The 23,843-nt window shown below is 42.8% G+C and overlaps 1 protein-coding gene across 4 annotated transcripts in view; it reads left to right on the top strand.

The window, feature by feature from the left end:
* The window catches only part of LOC122809357, a 1,358,270-nt gene that overhangs the window by 1,054,415 nt on the left and 280,012 nt on the right, over positions 1-23,843 (top strand). The gene's annotated exons all lie outside the window — the stretch shown is intronic.

The following is a 23,843-nucleotide window of genomic DNA, read 5'->3' as shown; positions in this document are numbered from 1 at the left end:
GGACTCACTCTAGCAAGTCCTGACATTTCAAATGCTTACCAGGTTAAGCGTCTTAGGTTGATTTGCAGCCTTGGTCATCTAGATGTTGCTTTAGAGCACTCTGTTGGAGACAGGGTGAAGCAATGGACTCTTTAGACATTGTGTTTAACTTAAGATGGTCATATATGAGATTCTTTTGGTGAGGAAGCATTGTGGTATTTCTAGATGAATCATGTTCTTTGAAACAAACATACAAAAGGGAACATATAAATATATTTTTCTGCCAGCTAAACGTTTGCCTCATTATTAATCTTTTGGCTAGGGTGAACTTTGCAGAATAACTTGCAAAAGAGTGCTAGCTAAGGCAGACAGGATGTTGAGACCTGTGCTTCATAGATGGGTTAAGGAAATGCTGCATTCACCAGAGAACTAGAAAGTACACATCTAGAATATTATGTCCTGTTCTGGTTGCCATGAAGATGAAGGAAAATAAGGTTTCGTAGAGGCATACAAAACAGAGCTACCAGAATGGTGAGAGAAATGAAAGGGCTAGTCTTAAGAGGGAGGACTGTTAATTTTGTATAGGTACACACCCACCTAATGGAAAATAGGAAAGGGGATATATGGGATGGACACACTAGTCTATCAGGTACAAATGGGTTGGAATTTCAGGAAAGGAAACTGAAGAGAGAGAGAGAGAGATGAAAAGAGCATAGGTGGCAACTGGGTGGGGCCAGAACTCAAGAAAAATGTAAGGAAATACCGTTTCACTGAGAGGGTGAAGACCTATGGAGCACACTCATACAGAAATGTAGAATGTGGATCAACAGGTGTGTTCATGAGTGCATGGGGCAGATGTGAGAGTAAAAGGGAGAGCAGTTTACTTAGCCATGTGTAATCATCATCATCAGCCCCCTTTTTTACATTTTCTACATGGGGTTAGGGGTATCATGTTATCTGTCGTCATCTCTCTCGATTCATTGCCTCACGCCTGCCTTCTTTGACACTCATGCCTCACTGTCGCACATCTTCTCTCACACAAACCATCCACCTCTTTGCCAGATATAATTTCGTCTTACTTCTTCAAGTCTGTCAAAAAATCTTCTTCACCAGATTGTCTTCTGCTTTTCTGCACGTGCCCAAACCACCATAATCTGTTCTCTTTGATCTTTTCTAAAATTGGAGCTGCTTTGGTTTCTGCTTTTATGTCCTCATTTCTTCATCTGCCCCGCAGTGTGCATTCTGCCACCCTTCTCAGGCAGTTCATCTCCATCACCTGTAGCTTCTTAATCTGCTCTGCCTTTATTGCCCAGGTTTCTGTACCATTCAGTAGTACTGGTTGCACCACTGTCTTGTACACCTTACTTTTCAACTTGTTTGGCATTTTTCTGTCATAAACTACACATGAGACGCTATGTCAGTTGGCTGCAGCCCCTCTGATTCTAGCTGTGACCTCTTCATTCAGACTTAATTCCTCCTCAACCATGCCTCCCACACACTTGAACTATTTACCTGTTCCACTATCTTCACTTCTGTCTCAATTCTCAGCTTCTTCTGCTTCCTCCAATTTGCTCCCATGTACCTTCAGTTTTGCATTCTATTCTCCTATCCTTTGCTGAAGTTCTTGCTCAGAGTCTGCCTGTAATGCCACATCATCTGCATACAGTAACTTTGTTGATCTGTCCCTTCCAGTATGTTTGCTAATGTAGTCCATCACCAGTATGAACAGCAGTTGGCTCAAAGCTGTACCCTGGTGTACACCCACTCCCACTGGGAACCCCTCTGTGAAGCCGAACACTGTTCGTACGCGAGTCATTGGGTCATTGTACATAGGCTGCACTAATTCCACCAAAGCTTCTGGGACTTGGAACCACTGCAGGACTGCCCATATCAGCTTTCTTGGGACCTTGTCATATGCTTTCTCCAAGTCTAGGAATGCCCAGCTGGGCTCTTTCCTCATTTCTAGCTCCTTCCCAACTTTCTGTCTCACTGCAAACATGGGATCAGTTGTGTTGCATCCTGATCTGAATCTGAATTGCTCTTCTCCCATCTTACATTCTACTACTCTGCCTGTCCATTTATCAATTACCCTCTGCAGAACTTTCTTGTAAGTGATGTGTTTGATGCCTCTGTACTGCTTACAGTTGTGGATGTCTTCTTTGTTCTAGAACACAGGCATGAGTATGCTTATTTTCCAGTCATCTGGGATAAGCCTTTCTCTCCACACTGCTGTAAGTACCCTCAGCAGCCCTTTCTCCCTTATCTCACCCAGCATCGTTATCATATCTGCTTTGACCTCATCTGATCCTGCTGCTTTCCCTGACTTCGTTTTCCATAGGACTATCCTTACTTCTAGGGTGAGCTCCTCTTCTTCTCTCATCGTAGGCTGTTTCTGGAGAAGTACTGTTTTTGTGGGGTTTTCTTCATTTAGAAGACGCTGGAAATACTCCTTCCGTCTGCCTTTGATGTGGAATGATGAGCAGGTTGTTACTGGCATCCCTTATGAAGGGTGTCTGACTATCTTCTTTATCTTTCTGTCTTTGCCTTGCAACCTGATGTAGTTTCTTTGTACCACCTACTGTGTCACTTTCCAGAAGCTGGTAGAGTGCCTCTGATGCCATATTCTTTGTTATTGCAACTCCTTTCTTATCTTCTTTATTAGCCAACCTGGTTGTTCTTTACTATCTCCCATTTTCCCTCACTCCTTTCTTTTGATCACTTCCTGGACTTCTGCATTCCACCACCAGCTTTCCCTATGTACCTTATTTCCATATCTGGCTCGGCCACATATCTGTTCTATAGTCCTAACACGTGCTGTTTTGAGACTCTACCATTCTTCTTCAACTTCACCTATTTCCTCCTCTTCTTGGGGTGCTAGAGCCCTGAGTAATTCCATGAACTGTTGCACTTTCTCTCCAGTCAACTTCCAGGTTTTCAGCCTGGTGTCTGTTGACCTTTGAGCCCTCTCTGACCACTGCTTGCAGCCGATTGTGGCAACCAGTTGTTTATTTATTATTTATTTAGCATTTATTAACAGGGAAAGTCCGACTTGGAACAAACCCAATTTTCAGCGGAGACCCAGGGAGAAACACTCTAGACGCATGTCTTTGTAACGTGGGAGTTAACCGGAGCACCCGGAGAAAACTCACACGAATGTAGAGAGGACTTGCAGGCTCTGCAGAGAATGCACTCCAGCTGAGAATCAAACCAGGGAACCTCTTGCTGTGAGGCGACAATGCTACCGCTGCACCACTGCATCATGCAAATGCTGTATGCTGACTGTTTCACTGGGGATGCCTTTTCCTTACTAGGAGGAGGTCTACCTGAATTGTATGTTATCTACTCTTGTATGTGATCTTGTGACTGTCTCTCTTTCTAAACCATGTATTGGCTACTGTCAAGCCATTTGCCAAACAGAAGTCTAGAATGGCTTCTCCTTTATTCCTTTTGGCTCACCCATGTGGACCCAGGCAGTCCTCATATCCTGTTCTGTCTGTCCCGATATGTGCATTCAAGTCACCCATTATCAACACCAATTCATGTTGTCCTGCTTTATCTAGTATTTCCTGCAACTGCTATCTGAATGCATTCTTTTCCTCACTATCACAACCCTGCTGTGGGGCACAGGATGAGATTATGAACACTGCCCTATCATCACACTGCAGTCTGATTGCCTTGAGTCTGGTATTAATTCTAGTGATATCCCTCACTGCCTTCTGAAGCCTCTCTCTCACCACAAGTCCCACACCATTTCTAGCCTGTCTGCCTCCTTAGTAGTAGACTCGGGATCCCAAGCCAGATGGCTTTGTTGCACTGCCCTTCCATCTCGCCTCTTGGATACGTAGAATGTCCAGCTAGTCCAGCATAGAATGTGCTGCTCCACATACTGCAGAATCTTGTCAAGGAGCTGGGGTAGGATTTGTGAGGATGAGGCCTAAGAAACTCTATTGTGCTAGAAGATCAGCTATTAACAAGTGTTTAGTTAGTACCGTAGCTACACCTAGCAGCTAAAAGTAGAAAGCAATCCAGTTCATTGAGAAATCACACTGTTCAGAATACTTGACTGCCATGGCTCATCACACTATTTGTATCTGTTTCTAAATCTCTCAGCAGTGTTTGATGTCATCACTTCCATATGTGTTGGCTGTCATTTCCATACTGTTTTCATTTGCATGTCTTTATACAGTCAGTATTGCACTATTTCCTCAGAAGCATGATTGTGTCCCCTCCCTGCATGTCACTACTCAACATGCTATTTTGTGTAAAACTGTACAGTATTTGTTATAGAATTCCACCACTTGGAGCTTCATTTTTTTGATAGCAAATGAAACTGTATGGTGTGTACTTAGCAAAGTATGTAAAAACAAATGCTTAATTTATTGTTTCTATATTCTAAAACACTAATTATGGAGTGTAGTAAACATACTTATCTGACCTAAGCTATACAGAAAAATAACTCCCCAGACTGATGCACCCCTCAAGTTTAAGTTGAGCAAAAAAAAAATAAAGAAGGTCCTGTCATACATGAGGATCATAATAATAATACTATTTATTTATTTATTTATTTATTGGCATTTGATTACCGGGAAGGTCCACTGGGACAGTAAAAGACCATTTTCAGTGGAGGCCCGGGGAGAAAAACTCCAGCATTAAAAAAAATAATTCCTACATTACAAATAAACATTTCAAGAAAACGAGAGTCAAAAATCATACATTACAAATAAACATTTCAAGAAAAAGAAACATAGAAATGAGATTTGCTACAATAACAAAACAAGTAGTACAGAATAAAATAAATATGAATTACATAAGTATTAAACATTGTAAGTAAAGAAAAAGTTGACACTTTAACAATGAATGAGGTTAAGTACAAGCCAAAAGATCAATTCCCGGTGTTAGCCAGGTCTCATTTTTAATGTGAATTACAGATAGGAAGCTATTAGAGTAAACATACAGACCAAGAGATGTGTAGTGAGGAAGGTTATATTGTGTGTACAGCTGGATGGGTAGAGATGCTGTATAGGATGGGACGATTTTCACACTGAGCTAAGGCTAAGGCCTCTGAGCTAACTAATCTGTGATATATAACATTAAGTATCCTTTTTTTTTGCTTATTTCTGAGTTATTTATAGCACTTTTATTTTACTCACTGTGTGTGAGGTATTTAGTAGAATTTTCTACAATTGTTAAGCATCTGGTTGGGTTTGTTTGTTCTGATTTCCTGCTAGGAGTGTATCATATAACTTGTTTGCATTTAAAAGCATTCTCTAGAGTCTCCTTGAACCTTTATCTGTTTAAACATTTCTGCAGTTTTTTCTACGTAAATAGTGTTGGTAGTTTAGCATTGTCCATATTCAGGCTTGTGTTTTGGGCCTAGTTGTTTGTTAGTAGAGGCTGTGTGTCTGAGCACATGTCCCAGGATATCATAGCTTAGCCAAAGCCAGTATAGCATTTCAGTGAGAGTGAATTGTTTGTGGTCATTGGTTGACTGGGGTTGCCTGGACTACGCCTTGGAGTAAGCACCTCATTGGTTATTTCAAGCTTTTTATAAAGTTGTTTCAGGTTTCAACTTTGTTACTTAAGAAGTTAACTTGTGACTGTTTCTGCCATTTCACACTGAGCTAATCGGAGGAATTCGGAGGAAGGACTCTGAGCTAACTAATCTGTGATATATAACATTAAGTAATTGTTAAGCATCTGGTTGGGTTTGTTTGTTCTGATTTTTGTTTCCCACCCTGCCTCCCTCTTGGTATCCTGTTTTTATACTTGGTGGCTTTGCAGTTGCCCGCCCCTACTGTAAATTTGATCTGGGGCACTCCTCCCAGTCTAGTGTCATTACCTCATTCTACCTATTCCAGGGAGAACATTTGAGAAGGCCAACCCAGTTAGCTTCTGCTCCTCCTTTCCCCTTTTCTCTTTACACACAAAAAAAAAAATTCTAAGTTTGTTTCCTGCCTTTCCTATAAGTTGTCTAGTCCAGATACAGATTTGCTGTATCCAGGACTGTTTGTAAGCCTCTGAGCCCCCAAGCCTTTCTATGTTGGAGGGAAGCCTTCTAGCTTAATTTTGTTTCTTAGAACTAGCCAGTTTTCTAGTTTCATTACTCAAATCTGTTTCTTTGAGCTCAGCACTTGTTCAGAACTCATTGTAAGCACTAAATAAGCTACAAATTACTACAGCAGTCAACTTTCCTCACTTGTCTAGAGGAAAACGGATTTTAGTACTTAATAAATAAGCACCTACCCAGGCATGTCTAAGGGTCAGCTCCCGGTGTTTTCTCCTGTCTACCTGATGAATCTGGGCATCTTGGGGCAATGCAGCAATTGCCTCATGTACACAGACAGCCCTGTCCTCCTACCACCCAACACTACAACCTGTGAGAGATGCACTTATATAACCAAACTGAAGGCAAAGCTTTCTTCACACAAGACTGGACTAAAAAGTCAAGAGAGAAGGTAAACACTTGCACCACACCACACTCATCACATAGTCCCTCAAAACCTACACCACCAAAACATACACATAGAAACACAAAATGCACACCTACATTCACCGAGGCTGTCAAAAACAATCTACCCAAGCGACATGAACCTCCAAAGCAGAAACGCAAGCAACCTCCACCCCCCCAACACAACCCAAATGACACGTAGCCCACAAACTCAGTGTGCCACTCAACCACAGCCCATAAGGCAACACTCTAGTCATAGGTGACTCTATAGTCAGGAACACTGATGTTCCACTCACCAGCCTAAACAAGGAGAAAGTTACTGTCAGCTGCCTGTCAGGTGCCAGGATCCGCCACATAACGTATCCACTCAGGTCACTCCACATCAAGTACAAATATGACTCTGTCATTGTCTATGTTGGTGTGAATGACCTGAGACGTACCTCCATGGACTACATGAAAAGAGACATGGAGGAGCTTTCTGATCTTGTAGCCCAGGCAGGTATGACCCTAGCCCTGAGTAGCATCCTGACATCACCCAGAATGATACCACAGTACAAGGACAAAATGATTGACTTCAACAATTGGCTAAGCTTCTGGTGTCATTCTAAGGGGATCCAGTATCTGTCTACCTGGGCTGACATGATCGACAAACCACGATGCTTTGCCAGAGATGGCCTGCACCAATCACCCTTGGGATTCCAGATACTGGCTAAGGCTCTTGCCACCCCTATAGTGCCTTTTTTAGGCAAGATTCAAATGACAAATTCACCACCATGACAGGTACAGGCAAGCAAAATCTGAGGGTAATGCTACTTAATGCTAGAAGTCTAAACCTTAAAATGTACTCACTCGAGGCACTCCTTAAAATAGGGAACATCAACATCTGTGCAGTGACAGAGACCTGGTTCAAGGTTCCAGAGAGCACCCCTGCATTACCAGGCTATAATTCATACCACACCTTTCGGCCACCTAACCTGGACCGAAGCACTAAAGGCTGAGGCATGTCCATATTCATTAAGGATATCCACACCTCCAGGCTAGTTGCTCAGCATAATGCATCTGAGATTATCCAAGTGCAACTAACTATGGGCAAGACTGCAATGCAAATTGTAGTTTGCTACAGATCCCCCACCATGCCCCAGGATTCCCACTCCTCATTTCATGATACACTGGAAAATATTAGGTTACAACCTAACACCCTAATAATGGGCAATTTCAACTACCCCACCATTAACTGGGAAAACTACTCATGCACCAACTCTTGTGCTCAACATTTTCTGGAATTCATAAATTCCAATACCTTGGATCAACTTATCCTCACCCCCCCTAGGGCAGCAATATCCTAGACCTGGTCATTACCAACATGGGCAACCGGTGTTCCACACCAGAGGCCAATTCCTCGTTGGTCAGATTCGACCACAAGGAAATCACCCTCGACATCCACATCCCACCCCCACCCCCCATTAGGGAAACCACTGAAAAAAATTTCTCCAAAGCCAACTTCACGCTTCTTAAGACAGAAGTGGCAAACCTCACGACACCCATGCTGGCGGACAATAAAGATACGACTGCTGAATCCTGTACAATTGCACTTTATAAGCACTTACACGAGTGCATGGATCATGCAATCCCTAACAGAACCAAGATGCTATCCTCCAAAAAAACGAAGCCAATTTGGTGGTCCCCTGCTATAAACAAACTCTACAACAGAAGAAAGAAACTGTTGCAAAAAAGAGTAAAATCCCATTATTGGAGGAACTCCGTGGTCAGCCTCAGTAAGAAGCTGAGATCCCTCATAAAATCCTCCAAAGCTAGTTACGAAAACAAAATCGCCACTGATTCTAAAGACAACCACAAAGCATTCTATAGCTATGTCAATAATCTCAATGGCAACACTCAGATCTACTCTGAGTTACAGCACAATGGCACTAAATGTACAGAACCAACTGATATTGCCAACATCCTGGCAGATAGGTTCTGTGCTAACTTTACCCCTCTCTCATCCCCTAAAGGGCCCATCTCTATACCGGAAGAATGCAAAGTACCTGTAATCATGGCTGCACAGATAAAAAAACACACTCTCCAAAGCCAAGAACACAGCATCCATGGGAACTGACAACATCCCAGGCTGCGTTCTACATGAACTACAGAATGAACTGGCACCCCACCCAAGTACCATGTTCAATCATAGCCTCACCTCAGGCTTTGTGCCCACTGAATGGCGCACAGCAACGGTTATCCCACCCCACAAAGGGGGAGCCACTACTGCCCCGTTAGCCTGACAAGCCTGGTCTGCAAGGCTATGGAGCGTATCATCATGGAACTTATAAACAATGACATTGGTAATCTCCAAACTCTGGACCCTACCCAGTTCGGGTGGGATCCAGAGTTTGGAGGTTACCAATGTCTTTGTTTGAGTTCCATGATGATACGTTCCATGGCCTTGCAGACAAGGCTCGTCAGGCTATAGGTCGATAGTTCCCGGGATCAGTGGTGGCTCCCCCTGTGTGGAGTGGGATAACTGCTGCTGTGCGCCATTCAGTGGGCACAAAGTCTGATGCGAGGCTATTATTGAACATGGTGCTTATGTGGGAAAATTAACAAATATAAACATAATCCCCAGTACTGTGAAGCAAAACTATAAATGCAAAGAATTATGACACACAAATCTAAACTTGAAAATATTTGTGCAAAAATCTTCTGAACATTATGAACACTTAGTGAGTGGGGTGCCAGTGAGATAACTGTGTCACCAAATGTAATTGTACTAATAACGCATCTTTTAATAGCAGTGCCAAAGGATAACATATTTCAAAGATTTGGGTTAGATAAAGTACCTTATAGATATTAACTATTTATTTAATGTTGTTTACCAGGAAATTCCAAATGAACAGTGCCATTTTTCAGTGCAGGCCCCAGGAGAGAAACGCCATTATATCACCATTTTTGTATATTTCCAGCTCACACTACTGACTTCTTGTGGTGTCCAGACCTTTTTTGGGTCTGGCTTCTTTGACTAAGCAACATACTAGCAAATAATAGGCAGTATTAGAAAAGTGCAATGAGTTATTAACAAAATGACACTAAGATTGTTATTCTAGGATGTGTAGTAGTAGAGAAATGTATTACTGTTTGTCTAAACTAGAAACTCCACTCCCTACAAGCCCTCCTCACTGCAGAGAAAATGCTGACATCTGTGCAGTCACTGAGAAATAGTTTAAAGCCATAGACAGCACGCTGACACACAGAAAGGAACTAAAGGTAGAGGTGTCTCAGTTTACATAAAAAAGAAATATACCTCAAGGCTGGTCAGACAGGATGAGAACTTGAGCTTCTGCACATTCAAATTGCCATAGGCAAAATCCCATCTCACTTCCTTGCAAGCTGAAAGTCCCCTTCTGTGACTCAGGAAACCCATAACATGTTGTTGTGTCTTTCGGCTTTTCCCAGTTAGGGGTCGCCACAGCGGAACTCCAGTCCGCTAATGATTGGCAGTAGATTTTTACGTGCCGATTTGCCGGCCCTGACGTACAACCTTCAACGAAGATATGCCCATTCACGCACGTCTCCACACAGAAGACGCTCTAGTTGAGAATCGAACAGGACAACCTCTTTCTGTGAGGCGACAACACTAGCGCAGCACCACCTGTAAGCTTATTTGGAAACAGTGTAAGAAACTTCTCTGTGTGGAAGATTTTCAGTCCATATATTTCTAGTTAATCACTATATATTAATCAGATCAGACAGTAGTAGTAGAAGTAGCGAACTTAAACTCGTCTTAAGTCGAAACAAAAAATATTAATAGAAAATATATAATTGTACAGCATTACTAAGTATTCGAAAGTAATCCAAGCAAGGCAGGCAGTCTGTTTCCAGTCGAAAATCCTTTATTAAGTACACAGACGGACATATCATTCTGTTCCTAATATCACCCAGTGATACTATGAAGAAATATTTTTGATTAAAGCGATACTACAGCTTGAAGGTTCTTTGCAACTTACAGCCTTACTCTGGTATGTTAAATTGCTAGACATTTAGTAGAGACAAATGAGTTTTGAGTGTTAGATTGGCTCACAAGTAATTTAGTACTGATGTTCATCATTAACACTGCCTCACGGGCATATGGGGTCTGTGCCTACACATAAACCCACACTGGCAGATTTCCAGAGCTCTGGAACCCTTCCTTTAACTCTCTGTGATAGTGGATTATGTACGCTCTGCCATCATGGGAAGCCCAACCGCTATCACAGAAAGGTATTCACTCTTTTGCGCCCAGCTATAGGACTCACACAGTTAAATCTCCTCAACAGCCTACATTGGTGGATTACAGCTTCCAGACTGTCTAAAATCCCTTTGGTAACTTCCCTTCCTCTTTGTTATTATACACTTTAGATTTTATATATATATATATATATATCTATATCTATATGGGTCTACTTCAGATTTCAGATGATCGAACTTTCATGTGGCCGAGACCATATGACTGAACTTTTAAAAGTTCGAACATCTAATAAAAAAGTTAAAAAAAAAAGAACAAAAATTACCTGAATGGTTTTAGCAGGGGGGCAAGCCCCCCCTGCACCCCCCTCTACTAATTATATATACCGAATCCGAGACTGCACTACAGTGCAGAAAACGGAAATCTTCCCGTTCTGCACTGTATGGAGATCTCCATTAGAAACGTTCGAACTTATAAAAGTTCGATCATATGAAGGGGACCCATATATATATATATATATATATATATATATATATATATATATATGTGTGTGTGTGTATGTATGTGTGTTAACGTTTTATTTTAAAATTCTTAGGATTTACTACTGCTGTTAAATTCTCTGGTAATTATATGGATGCTTACTGCTGCTATTAAACAGCTATGGGGCTTTTCTAAAGTGTTTTATGACTTTTTTTTGGGAAACTGAAGATGTTCTTTGTTTCTCACTGCTGCAGTCATCACCATTGGGGGTTATCCATGCTATGGTAGCCCTCAGTCAGTCCGAATACCAGAGGCAAGGTTTTGTGCATCGGGTGCTGTCGCTTGCTGGGTGACGTTAGGTTGTCCAAACTATAAAGGAGAGCAGCCGACGCCATTATCCCAGTCTTTCTTGCCATGGAGCCTGTAGCAGAAGCAATTCGCAGCATTACCGGTTGGCTGTTTCCAGATTTCAAACTTCAGCTGAAAACGTCTAAAGCTAAGTACCTCGTTGGGGATTCTTCCTTTTCTTGCACTAACCGATGTCCAAAAAAGTCAATAATTGTCTCGCCTGTGGAAAACAAGTACCACGCTGAGACTTCCATTCTTACTGCATCACTTGCTTAGGCCCAGATCACGACATACCCTGCTGTCTGTTCTGTGCCCTCTTTAATGCTAGAACTATTCATCGTAGAGCTCTGTTTGTAGCCAGTTATTTTCATCTTCCATCTCCGATTACCAATATTGCATCCATCACTCAGCAAATTGCAGATCTTCCGAAAAAAACGTAAAGATAAGGATAGAGAAGGACCGCATAAGGCCAAGCCTTTCGACGACAGCACCGCTAAACAGGTAGTCAGTTCTTCGGAATTCAATGAGGCGCTTTCCCAGCCCCTGATGCCTGACTCGATTTCTTCGCAGGCCTTTACTGAGACCCTTTCTGAGTCCTGTATGCCGCAGATGTCTGCATCATCTAACGAGCCTTCAGCTGTCTCGCCCTCGGTTGGGTCCGGTGCCGCTAAGCAGGCACTGGCTTCCAAGGATAACACTCACACTTCGGATTTCACTTCAAGGCCTTCACCCTCTCTTCCTACTAATGCACCGATGGCACCGAGGGATACCCTTCAGGCCAGAATTAGACCCACTCCAAAGAAAACAGCAAAAAGTCTCCATTCCACTACTCCCCCTCCTTAAACTAGAATGCTTAAAATGGCAGAGGATCTCATCGCTTTCATCCGGGGTAATCAGACTACTCCAGCCAAAAGGAGAAGGGAACCTTCTCCAGGCATCCAATCAGATTGAGACTCAGAGGGATCTGACTCCTCTGTTTTTAAAGAGGATAATCCTCTTTCTGCCTATGAAGACTCATGCAGAAGAATCTATTCCTTCTGAATCACCTCCAGAGGTCTTTTCCTTTGGGGAAACCGTCCACAACCTCAGGGAACAATTCCAATGGGAATCAATGGATTTCCCTCAATCCAAGAAAAGTTTCTGGACCTACCCCAGCATAGGCCTCTGGCCCGTCCCACCCATCTTGGAGGTGGTAGATGATATTTACCAAGAAACCAACCTTTCCACCTGCCCCCAGAAAACCTGACAGGTACAACAGGGTACCTGACTCGCATAAATTTCTCTGCAGAAATCCTATAGCAGATCCAGAGGTGATTACTCAGGGACCTAAGGGAGTTAAGGCTACCTCTGCAAAGAATCCTACTCCCTCAGACAAAGAATTCAGGGCCCTAGACTGATGGATTAAAAAAGTATATTCCTCTGCAACTTTAACTATAACAGCTCTCAACTGTCAGTTCCGTATGTTAAAATATCAACAGCACACTTTGGAACTTTTGAAACAGAAAATTTCTGTTTTACCAGATTGTGCCAATAGTAAAGATATATCAGAATTACTGCACTCTTCATCTCAGATGCAAAGCACTCCTTACACTGTGGATTTGATGCCCTAGAAGCTTCTAGCAGGGCAGCAGTGACAGGATCTGTTATCAGAAGACATGCATGGCTGAAGGAACAACCTCTCCCTGATCATGTCAAAGCTAAAATCATGGATTCACGTCTTGACAAAGACCGCTTGTTCGGACAGAAAACTGAATAGGTACTTAAAAAATGGAAGACGAAGCAAAATCGATGCAGACTGTTAAAGATTTCCTTCAAGTACAACCTCCTGGGTTCAGCAGAAATTTTCCCTCTAAACACTGGTCCTTTCCTGCATCAAACAGGCAGGCACAAGGCAAAACCCATAGGGACAGACCCACCAGGGCTCAGACTCAGGGACAGCAAAGAACTAAACAATGCCCCCCCCCCCCTCTGTAGAGCAGGGAGTTCAAAAACAACCCTATATGCTAAAAACTCTCAATGACTACCTTTCCCATCTTTGTCTGCCTTTACCACACCTAAAGCTAGGAGGAAGGCTATCACTTTGCAGAGAAAATAGTAACTTTATAACAAAAGATCTGTGGGTCTTAAAAATCATTGCTCAGGGGTACAAATTCAATATCCGAGAGCTGCCACTTCCAAGATGGTACCCAGACCTACCTCCAAACCAATGGGCAGAAGCCCTAAAACAAGTGCAAAACCTAATAGCCTTAGGTGCAGTAGAACCTGTGCCTCCAGAACAAGTTGCAAAAGGATTCTGCTCCAGACTATTCCTTGTTCCCAGGAAAGAGGGAACTTGGCATCCCATCCTTGACCTATCTTTTCTCAGTACTTTCCTGGTAATCCCAAAATTCAAAATGCTTACCTTACAACAACTTCTACCTGTGCTGCCAAACAAAGCTTGGATGTTCACCTTAGACCTAAAGAATGCTTACCTGCACATCCCAATAAAGGAATCATACAGAAAATTCCTGCACTTCAGAGCAGGATCATTACTCTTTCAATTCTTTGCTTTGCCATTTGGCTTATCTACCGCTCCCAGGGTATTCACCAGATGTCTAGCTCCTGCCATTACCTTTTGCAGGTAAACCAATGTACAGATTTACCCTTACCTGGACGTCTATCTCATCCAGGCAGACTGCAAGGAGCTGCTCCTGCAGCACCTCTCATTTGTAAAAACCCTACTTCCCTTCTCTGGGGTTCACTGTCAATGAAAGGAAATCAAAACAGACACCTACCAGGAAAATCATGTTTCTGGGAGGCTTAGTGGACACAGAACAGCAAATGGCCTTTCTGTCCCCAGGAAAAACAAAGTTTCCTACCAAACTACTTCACTACTCTGACCTCCCAAACCCAGTTTTCTGCCGGGAAGTTCCTACAAGCTCTAGGGTACATGGCCTCATGCATCCTCCTGTTACCTCTGGCCAGACTGCACATGAGGAAAATTCAGTGGTACCTAAAAAACCTATGGTGTCAACACACTCAACCTCTGGACACCTCCCTGCCTGTGATCCCTTGCATAAGATCAGAGTTCCTCTGGTGGGCCCAGGCCTGTTCTCTGAGCAAGGGACTTCCATTCTCCCTCCGTCTAGCAGACCAGACCATTGGACGTAACCTGGGGTGCCCACCTAGAAGGCAGATGTGCCCAAGGTCTCTGGGATGCTCAAATACTACCCTTGCACATCAACCAAAAGGGAATGATAGCAGTGCAAAACTCTCTGGCATCCTTCAAACCCTGCCTCAGACCAGGGGTTCTTCTCATAAAAACAGACAACACCACAGTCATGTGGTACATTAGCAAACAGAGAGGGACTCAATCTTGCCCCCTGTGCAGACTAGCCATGAACCTGTGGCTAGCAGCCTCATCCATGGGACTACATCTTATAGCCCAATACCTACTGGGCATCAACAACACCCTAGTGGATGCACACGAACAGCAAATCCACATTTTTCATAGGTAGGTACTAGGCTATCGGCCCAAGGGCCTACGTAAGCCTAGCCAACAAGGTTCCCTGGCTTACGCCACCCAAGAAAGTTATTTTCCTGTGCCACTGTCGAGTAGAGACACAGAAATGATATCCGGGTTGTATTTCCTATTTCCCGTCCACTCATCAAGATTTTTCTTGAAGAGTGCTAATGAAGAACTTTGCTTGACATAGATGGGTAGCCTGTTCCAGAGTTTGGGAAGTCTCTGGAACAGGAATCTATCCCTCCAGCATGTCCTGTTTATTGTGGTGACAAGGTTTAGGTCCCTAGAGCGTGTAGCTCGGAAAGATTGGGATTTCTTTATGTGTAGCATGTCCAACTGCTCTGGATTTGACATAGCTTTATATGTTAGGCAGAGATCACCTTGGAGCAGGCGATATTTTTCTGAAAATTACTCACACAAGGGGGACCCCCCCAGGTGGACCTCTTTGCCTCTCATTTAAATCACCAAGTACAGAAATTCTGCACCAGGGAATACTATCACCTGGCCTGGAAGATTGTTGCCCTGACCTTCCCTTGGAATACCCTCTTTGTGTATGCATTCCCACCTTTTCCTCTCATTCCAAAAGTATTAATCAAGATAAGGGAGGAAAAACCAAAAGCAATACTCATTGCCCCGGATCGGCCCAGACAGCATTGGTACCCACTGCTGCACAGCCTATCTCTCCAGCCCCCCTGGCAGCTACCTCTGATACTTCACCTGCTATCCTGGGGGGGGGGGGGCAATACTGCACCCAGACCTTCAGACACTCAAGCTCTCAGCATGGCTTATTCTACCATAACCAACAAGGAATCTGTGCTAAGCAAGTAAGTCCTTGACATCATCAGAAGCCAGAAGGCCCAGCACCAGAAAATCTTACGCTGAAAAATGGAAAAGATTCTGCTCCTGGAGCCAGTCCAAGGGGGCAGACATTCATCTGCCCACCATTCCTCTTATTCTAGATTATCTGTCTGAGCTTCTTAATAAGGGTGCCTCCTTCTCCTCCTCCATAAAGATCCATGCCTCTGCCATCTCGGCACACTTTGATACAGAACAGCCATTGTTCTCCCACCCTGTTATCAAACAATTCTTTAGAGGAGCCTCTAATATCAGGCCTTCCAGAAGACAGCCCACCCCAGCCTGGGATCTGAACTATGTTTTAGAAAAGCTTACTCTGCCCCCCTTCGAGCCTGCAGCATCCTCAGAATTAAAGTACCTCTCTTGGAAGATTGCCTTTCTCCTGGCTATCACTTCAGCCAGGAGAGTGTCAGAGCTTCAAGCTTTAATGGCCATTGAGCCATTTGTCATCTTCCCTGCAGACAGGGTCTCCCTGAGAACCAACCCCTCCTCCATGCCAAAGGTGGTTTCGGATGTTACCCTCAACCAGGCCATCCACCTGCCCACCTTCTTTCCTAACCCTCAGAACAAGGGGGAAAGGATACTGCATTCCTTGGATGTGCACAGGCAATAGATTTTATCTGGATCCTACAAAGACATTCAGGAAAACTGACCAGCTCTTGGTCAGCTTTAAAACAGGGGCACAGGGGAAACCAATATCCAAACAGACCATTTCCAAATGGATAGCACTCTGCATCCAGTTTTGCTACTCCTTGCATGGAAAACCACCTCCTATAACTATCTGAACTCATTCCACTAGGGCAACCTCTACTTCCAAAGCATTCCTTAGAGGAGTACCCACCAAGGACAATCCTGGAAGCTGCCACATGGACTTCAGTCCACACCTTCACCATGCATTACCATCTGAATCTATTCTCAAAAGCTAGGGCTGGGTTTGCCTCTGCAATTCTGCAGGGCATGGTCTCACAGTCTATCAGTGTCTATCAACCTTCCACCCTTCTCCTCAGCTTTGGGAATCTTCCCAACGGTGATGACTGTAGCAGTGAGAAATGAAGACCATAGTACAGTTGTGTACACTTACAATAAATGTAGATGTTCGAGTCTTCTCACTGCTGCAGTCATGCTTCCCTCCCTCCTTCCCACTGATAGCCTCTGTTCTTAGAGTGGCACATATTTCTATGGGGGTCTCTTACCCCAGGACTACTAATAATTATTAAAATTGGACTTATTTGGTTGGTTAAGGCAAGAAAAACTGAGGTAATGACGTCACCTGCTCTCCTTTATAGCTCAGATGACCTGACATCACCCAGCAAGCGACAGCAGCCAACGCACAAAACCTCGACTCTGGTATTCGGACCGACTGAGGGCTACCACAGCATGGATAACCCCCAATGGTGATGACTGCAGCAGTGAGAACACTCAAACATCTACATTTATGGTCAGTGTACACAACTGTACTTTCGGAAGTATTAGTTGGAAACTAAGCCTCATCTTTTTGTTGGTAATCTGTTTCTTTTGAAAGTTCTGACAGGAAATATTGCATTTTTTTCACTTTTTTCTTCATTTACATGATATATGCAACTTGATTTAACACTGCCATAGCTGTCTTATCTTTAAATTGTGATTCTACAGCAAATTCATGCTTGCAGAAAGTTGTATTCTACCAGCTTAATGATGATAAAGATGTCAGTTCATTAAGGTTATAGAATAAACCTTTGTGCATATGAGAGTTTGTACAGCAGTTTTATAAATGCAAATGTTATGATTCGGTAATAGAACCACATTTTCAGTATGAAGCTTGAAATAGTAGTCAGTTGTAAAGTTGTATGTCTTTAAGGATGCCAGCTTTGGTGAATGGAAAACTTATAAATTGCTTCTTCATGTAATCTTGTCAATTTTGATGATGCCCTTCTCGTTTTAAAAGGGCAAAAGTGCTTAGCTGCGGAATTTTTTTTTATTTGTGGAATATTTTATAAACTAAAAGTGCTGGTGGGTGATACGCTTTTAGTGGTTCTCCCTCCAGAGTTGCTCCTTTTTTCAAGCAGTTGTGGTTCTTTGTAACTTTATGCTTGTCTGTGATTTTTTTTTGACCTTTCTAAAAGTACTCAAATTACAAATGCTCACCCTGTAAGACAGTTCTACCCTTTCTTTTGGACCACTGTTTTCTTGGTGACTTTACATCTGCTTATCATCCAATTCCAATTGCTCCCAACTTCAAGTTGAACTTACAAAGGTCTTGTCTCACACCCTCACAAAGAATTGCCTCTCTGGGGTACATGATGGGCACAAAGGAAAAGCATTACCTTTCTACCAGATGACAATGTCCTGACAGTTCAGAACATTTTCAGAAATGTCTCTCTTCAAGAAGCTGCCTCAACAAGAGAGTTTCTCAAAAGTCTAGACCTCATGGCATCTGTGACCCTTGTGATGCCACTGGCCATACTCCACATGAGAAAGAGTCACTGGTACTGAAACATTTTTGGTACCAACACCTGCTTTCCTTGGGGTTCCAGGTACCAGACCTGGATTTTCTGAAATTAGAGTTACAGTGGTGGAGAGATCAGATGTCTCTCAATCCAGACCTGCCTTTCTCCCTGCAGACCCCAGTTCAATCAGTCCAGATGGATATGTCAGGTTTTCCATGTGAAACCGTGCCCGGTAGAGTTCTAGTGTAAGGCGAATGGGGTCCTTCTGATGCTACAAAGCACATAAAGATCAAAGAAGTTTTAGCAGTGATTCAGACCTTAAAAGTTCTTTACCCTTATGGTCTCTGGGTCCTTTCTTATTGGTCACAGACAACACCCTAGTCATGTGATATCTGACCAAACAAGGGGTTACAAGGTCATACAGTCTTTGCCAGTTGGCATTGATGGTGGGAGAGCTAGCCTTAAAGTATTTTCCGCTGCTTCAGGCCTCATATATCTCATCAGAGCAAAACTTAGTGCTAGACAGACTAAGCGGATCCCAGGTGGACCCTCATGGTTCATAGTTTCATAGGTTGGTACTAGGCTATCAGCTCTAGAGCCTGTACAAGACTAGCCATAACAATTCCTTGACTATTTCTTCCCACAGTATTTACTTCCCTGGACCCCTGTCTAGCAGGGCGACTGACATGATCCCCGGGGTGAATTTCCTATCCAATCATCAAGGTTCCTTTGGAAGAAGGCCAAAGAGGCACTCTGCTTGACATGTATGGGCAGTCTATTCCAAAGTCCTGGGAGTCTCTGGGTCAGCAACCTATCCCTCCAGCATGTTTTGTTCATTGTGATGACAAGGTTTAAATCCCTGGAGTGTGTCTGTCTGAGAGATTGGGATTTCTTTAAGTGTAGCATGTCCAACAACTCTGGGTTTGACATGGCCTTGTATGTTAAGCAGAGATCACCTCTGAGTAGACAATATGTGACAAGTGTATAGGTGGAGTTTTTTTAGATGGTTAGCATAGGGCATCTGCTTTAGGGCTGTGATTCTTTTAGTGAGGTGTTTCTTTGGCCTTTCCAGTTGTTGCAGATGTCTTGAGAGGTGCATACCAAATGGGGCAGTGTATTCTATAATGGGTCTCATGAGGGATGAGTACAGTGGGACAATGACCTCCTTTTTTTATGGATAAAAAGCCCTTAGTGATGAAGTGTGCCACATAGAAGGATTTCCTGACTGTTGTGGCAATGTGGTTATTGAAGGTGAGACCACTGTCCACCTGTGTCCCTAAGTCTCTTATCACACTTTCGGTGTTTAGTGTACTGCCACCTATGTGGTAATTGACTGGTGCATGTTTTTTTCCCAAAGGGGATAACTATACATTTCTTGGCATTGAGCTTGAGCCCATGGCTTTGGCACCAAGCATATGTTTCTGTAAGGCCCTTTTGTAGAATATCCACATCATTTGGGGATTCAATAATGGCTCCCAGTTTGCATTTATCTGTGGGTAGAAATTCAGGATAGAGGTCTGCCTGAATCTAGTCCAGATTTGGCGAACACTTCAGATAGTTCTGTTCACCTCCTTCCAAAACAAACTGTTGTAAAATTTTGTTTGAGACATCCTAGCAACCATGCTTGGTGAACAGAATCATTCTTGGTCTTGTGGATAGGAATGTTCCTTTATGAATTTCCAACTCTTCTTTGATACCAGAGTTACTTCTGAAGACTCAGAAGGAATTAGCAAACATCATTGTAGTGACCCTATTTTGACCCAGGCAAAGTTGGTTCTCCTATTTAACATAATTGGCCAAAGGCAATTACCATAAGCTTCCTCACACTCTGGATCAGCTTACACAGTGTCAGGGGTCACTGGTGAACCCCATCTTATGGCAGTTGCTACTGACAAACTGGATGCTTCTGTCTTGATTCCTTTTTGGCACTTTTTCCACTGTGATGTGCAGCAGGTATTAAAGGAGTCAAAAGATCTGTAGCTGTAAAATCTTATGTTTATAAGTGAAAGAGTGTTTCTAGGTGGTGCCTAACTGATATCAGAGGGCCCAGTAGGGTCTTTATTCCTCTGGTTTTAAACTATTTATGCAAACTACTCATTGATGGCTTTTCTTATGCATCTATCAGCCATCTCAGCTTGTCTGGCCATGGATCCCACTCTTTCATCTCTTTTTCTGATCAAACAGTTTATGAAAGGAGTGTTGCATTGTAGGCCTATCGAAAGCAAATTCCTCCTCCTTGAGATGTCAACTTTGTTCTTGAAAAAATTGACCTTATCTCCTTTTGAACCTGCCTTTCAGGCTTATTTAAAGGTTATCACTTGGAAAATGTTTTGGTTATTGCTCTGACATGTGCAAACCAAATCTCTGAACTGCAGTCTCTCATGATGGCCCAACCTTCTCTGATTTTTCATAAGGACAGGTTTGTTTACACACTAACCCTTTTTTCAAGCCATCAATCTTTTAGTTTTCTTTCCTACAGCTAAAATCAAGGGAGAGAAAATTCTGCATACCTTGGATGTGCACAGGCAGCTCAGGTACTACCTTGACAGAACTAAGCACTTCAGGAAAGCTGAACATCTGTTTATTTCCTATTCTGGGTTACGAAGATTCAACCTGTCTCTAAACAAATGATTGCTTGTTCATTGTCCTCTGTTCTTACTCCACCATGGTAAATCTGTTCCAGGCAAGGTTAAGGCACATTCCACCAACGTCTTATCCTCTTTGTTGGCATAATGGAAAGGAATGGACTCTGGAAACATTCTAGCGGCAGCAACCTGGTCCTTATCACAAAGCATTACAAACTGGATTCTTGCAAAAGTTCTCTAGGGGCTCCTGGATCCTTATCCTTTCTCCTCCCAGGTAGGGTGAGCTTTGGGAATCTACCCATATGCCACTGAGGCAGTGTGAATGATGAAACACAGTGCAGTTGCGCAAGTCCTACTTACCTATATAACAGTAAATGTTTGAATTTCAGTGTGTCAGTGGCAGCTGCGGTGGTGCAGCGGTAGCGTTGTTGCCTCACAGCAAGAGGTCCTCCCATTCGATTCTCGGCTGGAGCGCCTTCTGTGTGGAGCCTGCATGTCCCCCCCGCAGTCGAGTGGCGTTCGAAAGACATGCATAGAATGGGTGTGCCTTCGCTGAAGGTTGGGCGTCCAGCTGGCACCTCAGCACCCATAAAAAAACTACTGCCAATCATTAGCGGACCGGAGTTCCACTGTGGCAAACCCTAAGCAGGAAAAGCCGAAAGAAGAAGAACAACAACAAAAAAAAAAAAGTGGCAGCATCCACCCATCATCTCATCTATTTTCTGTATAGTTTAATGGTATCCAGCCTTGTTCTGTTGGTTGAATTTGGTTATTTGCGTTCATGTTTTGTTTTTGTGAAGTGGTTGGTTTCAGGCAATTCTTGCTTCTGGTCCTTCTTGGTTCTTCAACCCTGACAGCAAAAGCCCAATTAACTGACTTTCTTTCACAGGGGTTAGGCTTCTTTTGATTGGAGGGCCTTAGCCTATCCCCTATCAGAGTGAATCAAAGGATGGCAGTCCTTGAAAGCTGCCAGTGTGCGTTTTTTTGCAGGCACAGCACCTGTATGCCACTGAGGCAGCGTGAAAATCGAACATTTACTGTTACAGGTAAGAAAGACTTAAACAACTGCTTTTGATACTGAAGAATTATGCAAGTGTCTGCATTTTGACTTTTTTCCCTCATTTAAACGTCTATGAAATGTGCTTGACTGTTGTTGTTCTGTATCACAAAGCCCAGCATACTAAACTACACCATATAAGAACATTAAGCATGAAGAAATGTTTCAAAGAACACAGACAACATATGTGTAGTTTGTGCACATCATCAGGCATGCATGTGCCTCATATGGACGACCCAGTTCACCCCAGCTCCCCATTTCTGTAATATTATTACATTATCTAAGGTTGTATCATCTTGGGGAAGGTTAACTTCTTCCATGCGTGCACTTGGTTTACTGTTGTTTGTCTTTTCGGCTTTTCCTGGTTAGGGGTCGCCACAGCGGAACTCCCGTCCACTAATGATTGGCAGTAGATTTTTATGGTGCCGAGCTACCAGCCTGACGCCCAACCTTTAGCGAAGGCACACCCATTCACGCATGTCTTTCGAATGCCACTCGACCGCGGGGAGGACATGCAGACTCCACACAGAAGGCAGTCCAGCTGAGAATCGAACAGGAGAACCTCTTGCTGTGAAGCAACAGCACTACCGCTGCACCACCGCGGCTTGTACTACTTGGTTTAATGAATTTTAATAATTGGCCAACTTTTGCTTCTGCTGAAGTCAGAATGCCAGTGTTTGTGCAACCAAGCTTCAGAATGCTGTTTGGTTCTGATACTTGGCACATGACTAAGCTTTTTAAGAGCCGTATCATACTACTCCAAGAACACCAAATGGCTAAACTCCATGTTCCCTAAAGACTTCCTTTCAGCTACAATCTTGTATTTTATTATGCCATCTGTAGTTGTACTTCTTGTTTAATCAGAAGGTTCTAGTTGAAGTTCTTTTTTTAACAGTACATGAAATATACATGTATTGAAGATATGAAAAGTGTAAGTTAGTACAGACTGAGAAAAAATGAAAGTGACACCAGATACTGTATGTATATGGCCTGATACTGTGTTAAAGTAAGTTATGAAAATATGCAAATGTTCATATTTTATTAAGGTTTCAGAAAATACGCAACCTGTCAAAAATGCAAGGCATCTTATGGGAGGTCTTATTACTAAGGTGGACAAGACTGTCACTAATACTTTTTATATGCTATGTTCTGTAGTGGAGATATTCCATGCTTATGTTTATGAGATGTAAGATTTCTAGTAATAGTTCAGACAGCTATCAGAATGCATAACATCATGGGAATGGTTCTATTATGCCAGACAGAATAGGCCCTGATACTTTATCTTACCATGTACAGGCTGGAAATGTTATTTATAAGACTTTTAATATTTTAGAACCCAAGCATTATTAAAACAAATGAGCTTATCCAAAGTGTGATACAGTGATGGAGAAAAAGCCCCTAACACATTGTTAATAGCATGCACACTGGAGAAATTAAATGTTATTTATTTTAAATAATAATTTTGGTGAGTTTAACTTCATATAAAAATAAACAAATATAGCAACCTATGATATCCATCCTTATTCTTTTTCAAGTCTGTCTGTGTAGAGCAACTTTTCTGTTTATACTTATTTACTAGCATTTATTTTCTGCATGGTGGTTATGCTTTGATTTTGCCTGTAATGGCTCAGAATTTAGCATTCAGTGCTTATTTGTTATAATGAGGGAAGGAATTATGGCTAAAAGATACTTAAGAGTAATAGGTTCATAGACTAGTACTAGGCTAACTGCCCTTGTGGGCCATTTTAAGCCTAGCCAATTACCCCATGTGAGAATCAAACCCTGCACTTTGTTTCTGTAAGGTAAATACCTTAACCATTATGCCAACCTCCCCCCTTTCATTAGAAAGCAAAAGGTTCGGCCACTGCTTGAACAGCAGTATAGACTGTTTTTTGTGAAACATTCTGTATTTAAGTATTGTTGACACAACATCTTAAAAAG

This window comes from Protopterus annectens, chromosome 1.part1 (assembly GCF_019279795.1).
Source record: "Protopterus annectens isolate FY-2018-M chromosome 1.part1, PAN1.0, whole genome shotgun sequence".
In the NCBI taxonomy this organism is placed as follows: domain Eukaryota; kingdom Metazoa; phylum Chordata; order Ceratodontiformes; family Protopteridae; genus Protopterus; species Protopterus annectens.
This window is presented reverse-complemented; position numbering and strand designations above follow the sequence as displayed.